The sequence below is a fragment of the Sebastes umbrosus genome, chromosome 11 (assembly GCF_015220745.1).
Source record: "Sebastes umbrosus isolate fSebUmb1 chromosome 11, fSebUmb1.pri, whole genome shotgun sequence".
In the NCBI taxonomy this organism is placed as follows: domain Eukaryota; kingdom Metazoa; phylum Chordata; class Actinopteri; order Perciformes; family Sebastidae; genus Sebastes; species Sebastes umbrosus.
Genome location: NC_051279.1, coordinates 23,496,945 through 23,509,487, shown reverse-complemented (window position 1 = coordinate 23,509,487; position 12,543 = coordinate 23,496,945).

The window sequence follows — 12,543 nt, the reverse complement described above, 5'->3', positions numbered from 1 at the left end:
TGTTAGCCTCTGTGGCTTTTAGACCAACAGTAACGTTAATACTGCCGTTGCTTAGCAGCGGTGTTCTCACAACTTAACCACTTGAACGCCACGCATGTCGTGTACATGACTTCCCATGTTGTAAAAACAAGCTCACGAATTTCAGTTGAAAGCAACATAAGCTTGACAAAAAGCTCGTGACAACTATTTTTACCCACACGAAACACAAGTCCAACACCAAGCAACTAAATAACCACGCAGCAAAAACAGCTAATGGTGCTATCGATTTAGCTAGCTGCTTCATGCTAACGTTACCGGATATACGTCATTATGAGAGCGGAGACTCCGCAGACTGAACCAGCAGCCGAAGAAGAGAAACAAATAAACTTCACGTTATACAGTCATAACATAACCATAAATTATGTCTTACCTTTGCTGTTTTGCGATCAAAAGTTGTATTCTAGGGCATGTCAAAGCTGCTAACGTTGTATTTAGATGGAATTAATACATATAGTGACATGTAAATGAAATTAAATGAGTTTTACAGTTTAAGGGACTATTTGTAACTTTCAGAAATGCTTCTTAACAGCGACACCTGTGGCCGTGAAATCAACGAAAGTCAGCGCCGGGCTCGCGCTTGCTTGCTCTAAATATACCTGAACGAGCATCGCTCAAAACAGTGAGGCGACACACGTCAACTAAAACCACAATATCACTCTATATTTCAGCTGCTTGGCAGTAATGTTAGCTGACCAGACGGAGGTCTCTCCATGAACATGATTTAGATCCGATCCTAGTGTTGGCTTTTCCTGCCTAAGTGCAGGCTGATGCAGCGGGGCTCTGCAGCGTGTCTCCTCTGCTCTCTCCGCCCGCAGCCGGAGAGAGCAGAGGAGACACCGGCACCCGGTCGGTAACGAGAAGACAATGTAACTCTCTGAAGAGCCCCGTCACTTCACAAGACACGGAAAACCTCTGTTGGTCTGGAGGAGCTGCAGCAGTTATTTCTGCACAAACGTCCCCTGTACATTCACTAGATATTCTCAGAGCTAAACTAACTCTTCTGCAGTGTGGAGTGAGCGCGCGTTCACGTCTAGAGGTGGAGCGAGCTGAGCTGTCTGAGTGAAGGCGAGCAGGCAGAGGAGGAGGGTACAGCGGCTACACGCGAACGCGCATATGCGAGCGCGCATGTGTGACGACCCGCTACATTTATGCGCGTACAAAGTTACAAATAGTCCCTTTAATAATAATAATAATAATAATAATAAATTGGACTTATATAGTGCCTTTCAGAAACCCAAGGACGCTTAACAAAGGGGGCACACAAAATCATACTAATAAATAACACAGAGGAGAAACTATAGGTAAGTAATTAAAAGAGTGATGTGTAGGAAGAGTCAGCTGAGATCATAGGCCTTGATGGTGGTGCTTGAGGTGTTTTTTAAAAGTGTCCAGGAATGAAGCATTTCTTATTTCAGGAGGGAGAGAGTTCCAGAGGACGGGGGGTCGCAACGCTGAAGGCTCTGTCGCCGAATGTTCTCAGCCGGGTTTGGGGGGTGGAGAGCAGACCAGTGTCAGAGGATTGTAGTTTCCGGGATGGAGTGAAGGGGTGGAGAAGGTCGGTTAGGTACTGAGGGGCAAGGGCATGGAGGGATTTGTATGTGAGAATGAGGAGTTCAAAGTTGATGCGGGACTTGATTGGAAGCCAGTGAAGGTGTATGAGTGTAGGGGTGATGTGCTGTTACCTGGGAAAATTCCAAATGACACAGATGGTGCCCAAATGTACCCAAATGGCCAATTTGAAGATTCCGCAATAACACTCTACAAAAACATCTCCAACTTCGCTCTGCTTCACATTATTTAGCATCAGTCTCTGTGCACAGGTAATATTCAGATGTTGCGATATGGTTTGCAAGAGATTTTGGGCTGAAACTGCATCGTTCCAAAGGGTTATTCACTCTAAAAGTGTAACATAGCCTATATACACTGATTGTTACACCTTTGCAGAAATCTCACAAGTGTTACCGTTATAAGATTATTCAATCAGACCTTGTTGTTGCAGAGAAACACTCTATTCATTCTGGGCATAGGACCTGAGCCAGAGGCCTATGGTTCAAGAGAATTGTTTTAGTGCATGTATTCCTTATACATGCACTAAACCATTTGTCTTTTTTTACAGGCATCTGCAAGAATTTATATATTTGCAAGTTTCTGGCTGTTGTAAGAGAAAATGGATTTTAAGGGAAAAGATCAACATTTTGGGAAATAAGCTTATTCAATTTCTTGCCGACTTCTCTTCTGGCAACAGGTCCCGGCCAAGATATACTGTAGTTTGGCACACAACCCCTCTTTAAAATGACGAGTTGTCATTTTTACATTTCAGTTTTTGTGTGGATCAAACAAACGAGACACAAGATGTTAATCGGTGAGCTTTAGAGGTGCTGTTAGGTGGATTTTGTTACATTTAGACGGAGCCAAACTAGCTGTTTCCCCCTGTTTCCAGTCTTTATGCTAAACTAAGTTAGCCGGCTGCTGGAAGTATAGCTTCCTATTTACCATACAAATATGGTGGTATTGATTTTCTACTATAACTCTCAGCAAGAAAGCAAATAAGTGCATTTCCTAAAATCTCAAATGATTCCCTTAAAAGTCTCACAATGTGGGTCTTAAAGTTTCTTTCTGCTCTATAGTCTCTCCAGGTAGTTTTCACTCCATGGTCTAATTTAATTAGCTGTCTAAAACTGTCATCAGGGCAACATGTGTGTGAGAGTGCACGAGAGTGTATACGCTTGTGGCAAGCATATGTGAGTTTGTGTGCATGCTCTCTTATGTGATTTATGTGCATATGTGTCTTTGTGCGTTGGTGAGCGTGAACCTGTACGTGCGTGTATACGTGTGCATGTGTGTGTTTTGGTTCTTGTGTGTGTGAATGGTAAGCTGACAGCAGCTGTAAAATTCCTCTCTGAGCATCACAGAGGGGAGGCTGATGGGAGCTGACAGGGAGCAAGAGTGAAGGGAGGTGGGAGAGGAAGATGAAGGTGAGCGTGGAGCAGGGGAAGACTGTAGTTCTGCCAGCCAGTTTGATGATTGAAGGTTTAGTCTGGCTTTGCAGAAATGCTGTACTGCTGTCGAAGAATACTGATGCCTTTACTGCTATTGTCTCGACCTTATCGAGTATACACCTTGGATGTATCAGCTCCAAGTGAAACAACTGTTTCCCCTAAATATTTGCAGATGGCGCTGAAAGTCTGGCTTTTGGCCCACCGCTGGACTGATTCCCAGTTATCCATTTATCAATCTTACTTTCAATTTTAGAAGACTAATATTTGTTTCATTTTTGTGTAATGTAAACTACTAGTAAACAACAGCGTATTTGGAACATTTCACAAATGAATGAGTTAAGAATAAAACTTTGGAATTATTTAAGGTATACTGGTCCTATTTGTTTGAGTTTCTGCATGTTAGCAGAGACGATGCATTTCCATGTATGCAGTTAAGAGGCACGTATGAGCTCCACTGAGGGTAAAGGTAAGGGGTTAGTGCCAGTTTGGCTGGCTAAAAAGAGGGTCAGACGAGAAAGTGTGCTAACTTTCAACCCTTTATTTCTACTTTGTCAAACCAAGCAGATCAGGAATCCCTTCTAGGGAACACAGGGACTGACTGAGAATAGTTGGTTTGGATGCTGGTGGGACTGCAGAGGGTTATAGAGGTAGAAAGAAGACTTCCAGAATTTACCTGCCAAAATGAGAAATCCTCTACTGTATATAAAAATGGCAGAAACAAGTGTTATTTAAAATAAATCATACCCCATAAAATTGTCTCATTTTTGAGGATGCAATCCTCTCAGCATTTGAATACTCGGTTCCATGTAATATAATGGCTCAATGATATGCTAAGGTTCATGAGCAATACTGAGAACGAGGGAATTTGAATTTGCTTCAATTTGAGAATAAAAGAACTATGACTGATCGTCAATCCAACATTACTTGGCAGCATTTAATTTCATTCTCACCAGTAACAGTTCTCAAAATCTCGATGAAGGTTCACATCACCTACTGTAGCAACCAGAAGCAATTGGATACACAGTGAGTGCTGTCATCTATATTATCTAAGCCATATGGTTTGTCTTTAGCAGTGTGACTGGATACTGGACTACATATTATAGCATTAACACAAAGTCAGATGTGTGAAGGAACAAAGGACAGGACAGTTGCTCTCTTCAAATGGTATTTGAGCTGAATTTGCGGATCTGTAAATGGTCATAACAGTTTTCCTTCAGAAGAATGACCCAAAAACGTTAATGCACATTATTCTTCAACAACATATTGTACTGTACTGTATGCCGCCACTTTTAAGCACTAAATAACTTGATTTTTAGACTTGTGAAACAATATTACTGTAGAGTTGTTATCCCTATAAATCAGGACAGTTGTATTTGTGGCCTACAACAACAATCAGTAAAATCACGAAGGCTGGGTAGTTTCAGTAATGTTGCACAAAACAGCAGATTGTTGGTTCACCAGCACTCCAGTGGAAAAGTTGAACTGGGAATACATTACTGTACTGCCTCACCCCTCCCTCTCACATAGCTTCCACTGAACTAGATAATGTATTGGACATGGCTGAGCGACTCGAGCATTATTCGTCATAATAACCACTGATTAGTGAAGCTATTGTGATGGCCGTGCTCTACATCAGAGAAGTGTTGCAGTGTGTGGGAGGTCTCGTCCTGACCCCCGTGAGCAGCGAGTGATAGTTCACATTGGGACACGATACTGGACGAAGCTGACGTATTCCAGATTAATCTGATTTATAGTGGTAATCATCATGTTGATCTATTGCTGTACAAGCAGCGGTTTAGGCTATTAATCCAATCAGTTGCACGTTATTTTCGGCAACAAGTGTCCTATCAAAACACTGGTTATACGCTTTGAGTGCGTGAAGTTCTTTAATTATGGAGTTAATGGTTTAGGTCACAGATCCCTCCTGTAAGCAATTAAGATAATCACTTTGTATTTGACTTTTAAACCACTGAAATACATAACTGCAACTTGCATACACAGATTCTTTGTTTTCATTTATTTTCTTTTTGCAAGGTGCTCCCTTTACATTACAGTTAAAGAGGTAATATTAACAACCCCTCTCTCTGGGTTTCGAGAGCCCGAGATGAAAATGAAGGGTTGAAGAATTGCGCTAATTATTGGTAGTCAGCTGTATGTGATCGCTGGGGCAGAAAGAGCATCTCTGGAGGGGTGAAACCTAAAAACAAAGTGGCTAGTCTTATGACACTCTGCAGGGGTGAGAGCCTGCTAAAGTTCACCACCTCTGTATTGTGTAAGCAGCCCGGTTATAATAACTGCCTTCATCTTGGCACAGAACAAGACTGTAAAGCCATGTTCGAAGGGGTTTTGAATCAGATATAACTTGCAGCGTGAGTAATAAATGTGTAGGATGTGCAGTAAACGTGGCTTAATCATTCTCATTGAAAGTCTTAATCTCCAGAAGCTTGAATCTTTGCACAAATCTAGGATAAATGTGATGCCAGTTTCAGCAGCTCTGCCAGTCTCACCTTCAGTACTGTACAACAGCTCTATTTTACACTGCCAGACCTGTAGGAAAGTGTTTCTCTCTCTGCACTCAAACATTTGCATGTCTGCAAACTGGTGGCGGGGTTTCACCCTGTGGGAACCGATGTCTGGCCAAGAGTCTCTGACCCACACACAACCCACCAGTGTCCATAGTGTGGTGTGGAACGGAACGCGCTGGCAGGAGGAAAAGAACAACAGTCCTCATTTAGCTTTAAGCTACGTGTGCATGTTCATACTGCCGAATTCCTGCAGAGTCAAATAGAATTTATATAAAACCTGTCAATGTACTCGTTTCTATATTGTTGATAATGCGATGAAATGTGCTGCAAGGGGTTCATGCTTTCTGTTCCAACGGTACTTAAATCTAGATTTCATATATAGAATGGGGGCATTTAACAAAACCTGACCTCTGACCTCTCCCATTTGTGTGATAACTGAATGGAAAATCTCCTTATAGTATTAAATCGGCATCAGATAATAATCTTATTACATACTTGATGGACATTTGCTGCACTCCTTCAGTACTGATCCACAGTTGAAACTATGCAGAAACACTTGCAACTGTACAGAGTACATGCACAGTGTGTGGGCTTATACAGTAGCTACCACTGTAACTTCCACAGAACCCCTGGAGTTCCCAGGTACCAATGTGGGTCAGCCAAAGTATGAATAAGGCCATGTTTAACAATGTTAAATGAAATAGCTAGGTCAGGATAGCATAGTGAATAATGATATATGAGATAAAGTATTCCAGTACAAAAGTTAATTAGCAAGCCTTTGAAAGAGAACACCTACTCAACTTTAGGATTTATTTAGTGCAACTACTCAGCTCTTGTAGATGTTAGTCCCTTACAAAGAGTAAATCACATTTCAGATTCCACATTGTGCTGGCATACTTTACACTTTTTACTCACCTGATCTCAGTAACTGTATTTCAATCAGGAAAGACTCGTATGAATTAAATGATGATTTATTACAAAGTGCACAAATTATGAATAGCACATTTCTTTGGCGATTTAGACCCGATGTGAAATAATAAAGGGGAAGTGAAGCTGTAATAGGATGTAGAAATATTCCCCCAAAGAACATGGAATAAATACATTGATTTATTACCTATAAATATGATGTTAAGAAGTGCACGCATCCTTACCTTACAGCATCTGTGAAATTTAAAAGAATAAAGTTAATGCAAGTGTAATAAGTGGGTTAATGATATACATGATGGCAATTAAATTATGAAGGCACGTTAGCCTACTATGAATGATGTTGAATCAGACTAGTGTAATGTGAGATCTCGATAGACCATTTAAATGAAAGCCTAGTGGACCATGTTGAAACGCCGGTCATGCTGACCATGAGACACGTGAGTCTCGGACCTTATTGGGTTGATGATGAGAGCCGCTTGAGACGCAGGTCATCCTGACCATGAGACACGTGAGTCTCGGACCTTCTTGGGACAAAAGTCATGTTGATTATGAGAGCTGCTTGGAACGCAGGTCATGCTGACCATGAGACACGTGAGTCTCGGACCTTTTTGGGACGAAGGCCGTTCTAGTGTTAAATAAACATTGCATAGTGTGATTAATGAAACGAGTGAAATAGTGTGAATAAGGTTGTGCCAGTGTAGCCGTAGTCCTGAGAGATGAAGTATAGTATTTGAAGAAAGCACAATAGAATAAATAACCACCACCACCAGTTATATGAATGACTTACCGAAATCAGGTTTTAATGATCTTTGATTTGTGAGGATGGTGTTGACGTCGGGGCGAACGTAGGAGGTATAAGCAGACTAAGACCAGAGCATTTAGATAGGTCACGATAGCCAGAACATTAGAGAGTCACGATAGACCAGAGCAATAGAGAGGTCATAATAGACCAGCATATAATAATAATAATAATACATTTTATTTAGTGGCGCCTTTCTGGACACCCAAGGACACCTTAAAAAGATCAATTAAAACATCGACAGATAAAACAATATAACAACAACAGGACATGACAGAAACATAATTGTACAGACACATAAGATGGGTGATGATGAGTACTAGAGAGTGAATAAGAATAATTACCTTAGCTGTGAATAATGGAAATAGCTGAATATAGATATATAAGAGTGTAGGAGTATCCAAAGGTAATGAATTGATTGTAATGATCTGAATTAATTAATCTGAACAGACGATTTGATAAATGCCGAGGTCAGCTGTACAGGACCCAGATAAAATAGAGGGACGATTAGCAGCAATGCAGCAGCTAACTGAACACCACCACCAGTTATATGCATGAATATAGTTATATGCATGAATATAGAGGATCTGCTGTTATTTGTGTGAAGGTCGTGATGACTTTCTGTGCGAGGAACGCGTGATGCTTCCGTTCGATCTGAAGTGTACTAAACATTTTGCAAAATAAAACGTCAATATGTAGTAATAAAGAACCCATACTTGAGAGATTAGCCAGAAGGCCAAGATTTGCTTGCGATACTCCAAATGAATTAAAATGAATAATACCTGATGAATTCCGAGATCAGCTGCAACCGGAACCAGCCATAAGGGACGATTAGCAGCATGCAGCCGCTAAACGAAAACCACCACCAGTTATATGCATGAACATGAAGATCTGTTGAATGACGCCGAGGATCCGCAAATTGCTGTTGCCGCTGAGATAGGTCGTGATGACCCTCTGTACAGATGAGAGAGTGATGCCTCCGTTCAATCCGAAGAGTTTGCCATTGGGATGCCGACGATTGAGGGACACATGAACCAATGTAATTGTGCTCCGATGAAGGCCCCGACATGAAGCCCACGAGCCTATGATGAACGCTGGAGCCAGAGGGAGGCTGGCGCTGAGACCGTACCATTATATTCTCCCCCAAAAGAAACCCCACGGATGACGTGTCCGTGGAAACTGAGACTGTGTAATTTGCTTGCTCGTGAAGAAGAATGTATGCCGTTATGCCACTGCACAGGTGTGTGTGATGTTGAGATGAGGTCAGCCATGACTAAACACTGTTTAAGTTGGATCGTGTGATTGAGCATATGTCAGAAGGCGACGCGTCCCCAGCCATATGTCCCAGTTGAACCGTAGCTGCACCGTGGTTATGAGTTGATGCCAGAGGTGACGTTGTTTCCACGTCGAATGCATTCGTCGAATGCATTCGCATTCCCGGCGTCGGAACGCCGAAGCTTGTCGCAGCCATCGCATATATATTAGCCAGAAGGCTTCGTTGTTTCCGCGAGGCACTGGCCTTCCTTTACCACGATGTGACTTTTATTTATTTATTACGAGCATGGTTTTGAATCTGCCTCCAGCTGCCGTCCATGAGAGCCACGAGACGTTCATTTTGCCAACACCTACCGACTTTCAGACCAGTTTATGATTATATGAATCATATTCTGTTACTGTAATGCCTACTTCTCTCTCAAATGTTTCATAAACATTTTGTAGTGTACTGTTATCTGTAATTGTTCCCAACGCATCTGCAAGACCTCAACTCGGGAGGAAACAGGCAGTAAGAGCTGATCTGAGGTCTGCTGCCCCTCTGTCGTCTATGACCCGGCTGTCATGAATCAATATTCTGTTACGTTAATGCTTATTTCTTTCCGCATATTTCTCAGATCATCTTGTAGTGCACGGTTTAGCTGTAAGATGAGAAGGTTTGTGACGCCGCCGCCATTGTGAAATTGGTGAAGGAACAGCGAGTTCTGTTCACATGACCGGAGCACGCCCGATACGAACGCTCTCTGATGAAAAGACCCGTGATTGGTCAAAGTCAAAAGTTAAAACACATAATGTTGTCGAGATTACCCAAGTAAACCGAAGTGTGATATATGTCACAGATTTCAGGAACAGAAGGCTGCTTCAGTCCAGAGTCTGTAACCCTGTACGCTGTAGAATTAGAGCGCACCGCTATTACAGTATTTACGGTATTAGTTCTCTTTGAGCCGTGATGCGCCGAGAGAATGAAAAGTGTTACAGTTTGAACAAACACCTCGAAGACTAGTTAAAAGACAGCTGGTTATCTACTAGTACTGGATCCCGTGAGACCACCGGTTTGATGTACCTGCTGAACTTGTGGATTTATTGAGCAGATGACTTTGAATCACGCCGGTTCTTCTGTGAGGAACCCGAAAATGTTTTAACTCTGACTGAATACGGAGCGGGATGAATGATGCATGATATTGAAGCTATCCGAACCTCGAGTGCGATGTCTGTAGCCTGGAGTAGTGAACAAGAGGGAGAAACTCCTTTGCTGAGGATAAGACGTCGCTGGTTATACCACTGAGACTGGATTAGAGTACATGAACTATTTGCCGTTTGCATCGAGCTCTCTTAACTATCGATGACTTTGAATCACGTCGGTTCTTCTGTGAGGAACCCGGAAATGTTTTAACTCTGACTGAATGCGGAGCGAGATGAATGACGCATAGATATTGAAGCTATTCCAACATATGACGACGTTTCCTCGATGGTGATATGTGGCCTCTTGCCAGGTAAAGAGGCTGTGAATTTTGTGAAGCCTTTACCTTAGATGAACGGCTTGAGGTAGGATGAACGTAGTGACGAGGCGGCTGTGATGAAGAAGCCAGACGCTGTTGAAAAACGCTGATGAGGCACTAGCCTGAGCATATGAGCTGAATGCATAATGTTTGCTGGATTTACCCGAGACTGCGAGTGCGATGTTTGTAGCCTGGAGTAGCAGATGATGCTGCCTGAGCAGTGAACCAGAGGGAGAAACTCCTCTGCTGAGGATCAGACATCGCTTGTTATGCCACGAGACTGGATTAAAGTACGTGAACTATTTGCTGTTTGCATCGAGCTGTTCGCGTCCGTTTGCTGAATGCTGACACTGAAACTGCATAGAGGAGAAATGTTTTTTTAAACTTTTGACAGCATCATGTGATTGGTTGAGGGAGATATGGCAAGCTCTGATTGGTCGCTGAAAAGAGAGACGCCCATAATCAGCTGACATATTAATAGCCCATGAGAGAGAGAGACCCAGAATGAATGAGGATGAATGAGCTTGCACACCCAGTCTTCCTGTCTGAATTTACGCATGAGCTTCATTTGTGCATCATGAGTTCTAACAAAGCCGCACAACAGAACTATTCAAAGCTGCACTGAGTGAACGAACTTACTGATGGATTAAAATTTCCTTTGCTGGCATATGATGCTGACAAACTTGAATTCACCACCAGTCACCAAACCAACAACCCGCCTCCCCCCCTGGGATAATCAAAGTATGGAAATCTCACAGACCACCCACGAACACACGCACACACACACACACACACACACACACACACACACACACGGGCACTGCATGATGCAGATTGCCTGACTGAATGTGAAGTTCTATTAACTTCTTTTAGACTAAAGACTAAAATATCAGAATAATGGTGAATAATATGGCAGTTACCACACTTTCACACACATGCACACACACTGCACATGCACAGACGTTGTGCTATAGGTGGCAAAATGGCCTAAATGACAATTAATATATCTTCCACCAAGACGCCAAGCCTGTATTTTTTCAAGTCTTTAACCATGGCTCCCATCCACGGCGAATTTTCAGCCACGGCTGCAGGGAAAATGCCTCGTGTGGTTGCAGGAACCCTCCACCTTCCTTCTATGAAGGGCTTGCTTTATTCTTTTAGTAATGCTTAATTTCTTCAAAGTGCAGACAAGCTGAACAGCATTATACTAATGGGCGTTCAAGCTCAGGTTTACACACAGCAATGTATTAGTGTCCATGAATGAGCCTGTAAGAGATAGAGCATGCAGGTGATGTGTAAGGCCATGAAGGAGGATCATTAGGGTTTTTAGGGAAGTCAAAATAAATAAGACATCAAGAGAGGTCATGTAATTCCCTGCTACTGAGCTACTGACAGTGTGAAAGCGTATTTATTTTTCCTCAGAGCCCCAACTCTCATCTTTTGAAGTATGCATATTTAGTATTTAAGATAAATGATGAGTATTTACCAAGGCAATTGAATATAATTTTAATCATCAATATAAACTGCTCCATTGACAGAAATCACATATTTGGAAGAAGTGTTCATTCCGATGCAGAAGCTCAAATGAGTCTGCAGGTCTCCTTTTCAGCCATCTCTATTATAAACATGATTGGCCGGTGTCCTCACCTAGGTTTTGCAAGCTTATGGCTGGAAGGTCACAGGTTTGATCCTCAAATTGGCAGGATCAATCCGGGCAAGAAAAGTGACAGAGCTGCACTGAGGTGCCCTTGACCAAGCCACTTAATCCCCACTTGCTGTACTGAGCAGCTTCCAGGTGTGAATGCGTGTAAAAGGGAGCATACCCTGGTTAAAAAAAATATGTGTGTGTGGACACACCTTCATCCCAGTAGCTCATCCAATGTCTAACAGCAACATATAAAGTACAACAACAACAACAACCACTCCACATGCAACCAGACAATCATCACAGGTCACCACCTCCGTCAGCACACGTCCCCATCAGTGACACAATAGGTGACCATCTGTAGCGGGGAGCAAAGCTTTATTTTGGTTGTGAGGTTCAAAGGTCCTGAGATGCAAGTTGACAGAAGCTGTCATGGCTGCCTGAGTGGCTGTGTCAGTGAACCTGAAAATATTTGTTTGGAAGCATCAAACACGGAGAGAAACCAATGGGTGAAAACTACGGCTGTAGAATGAAAGCAACTGAAGACATGTCCACTTAGTGGTTAGATTAAAGGGTGGGGTAAAGTGCACAATTTGTTCTTCTCAGTGTATTGTTTTTTTATTTTGGCAAATTCTAAATTGGTCGTAAATTGACAGTTTATTTACTTGAAATCCACAATATGAGGGAGAGAAAGACATACAGTGATATGCAACAAAAATTAGTGCCTAACCCCTGTGGTGGCAGTTTCTGTTAAAACAAGACACAAACCAACGTAACAACTTGTCTTTCACTGAATTTAATAAAAAGGCATGTATTAATAACTAAAACATCTGCAGAT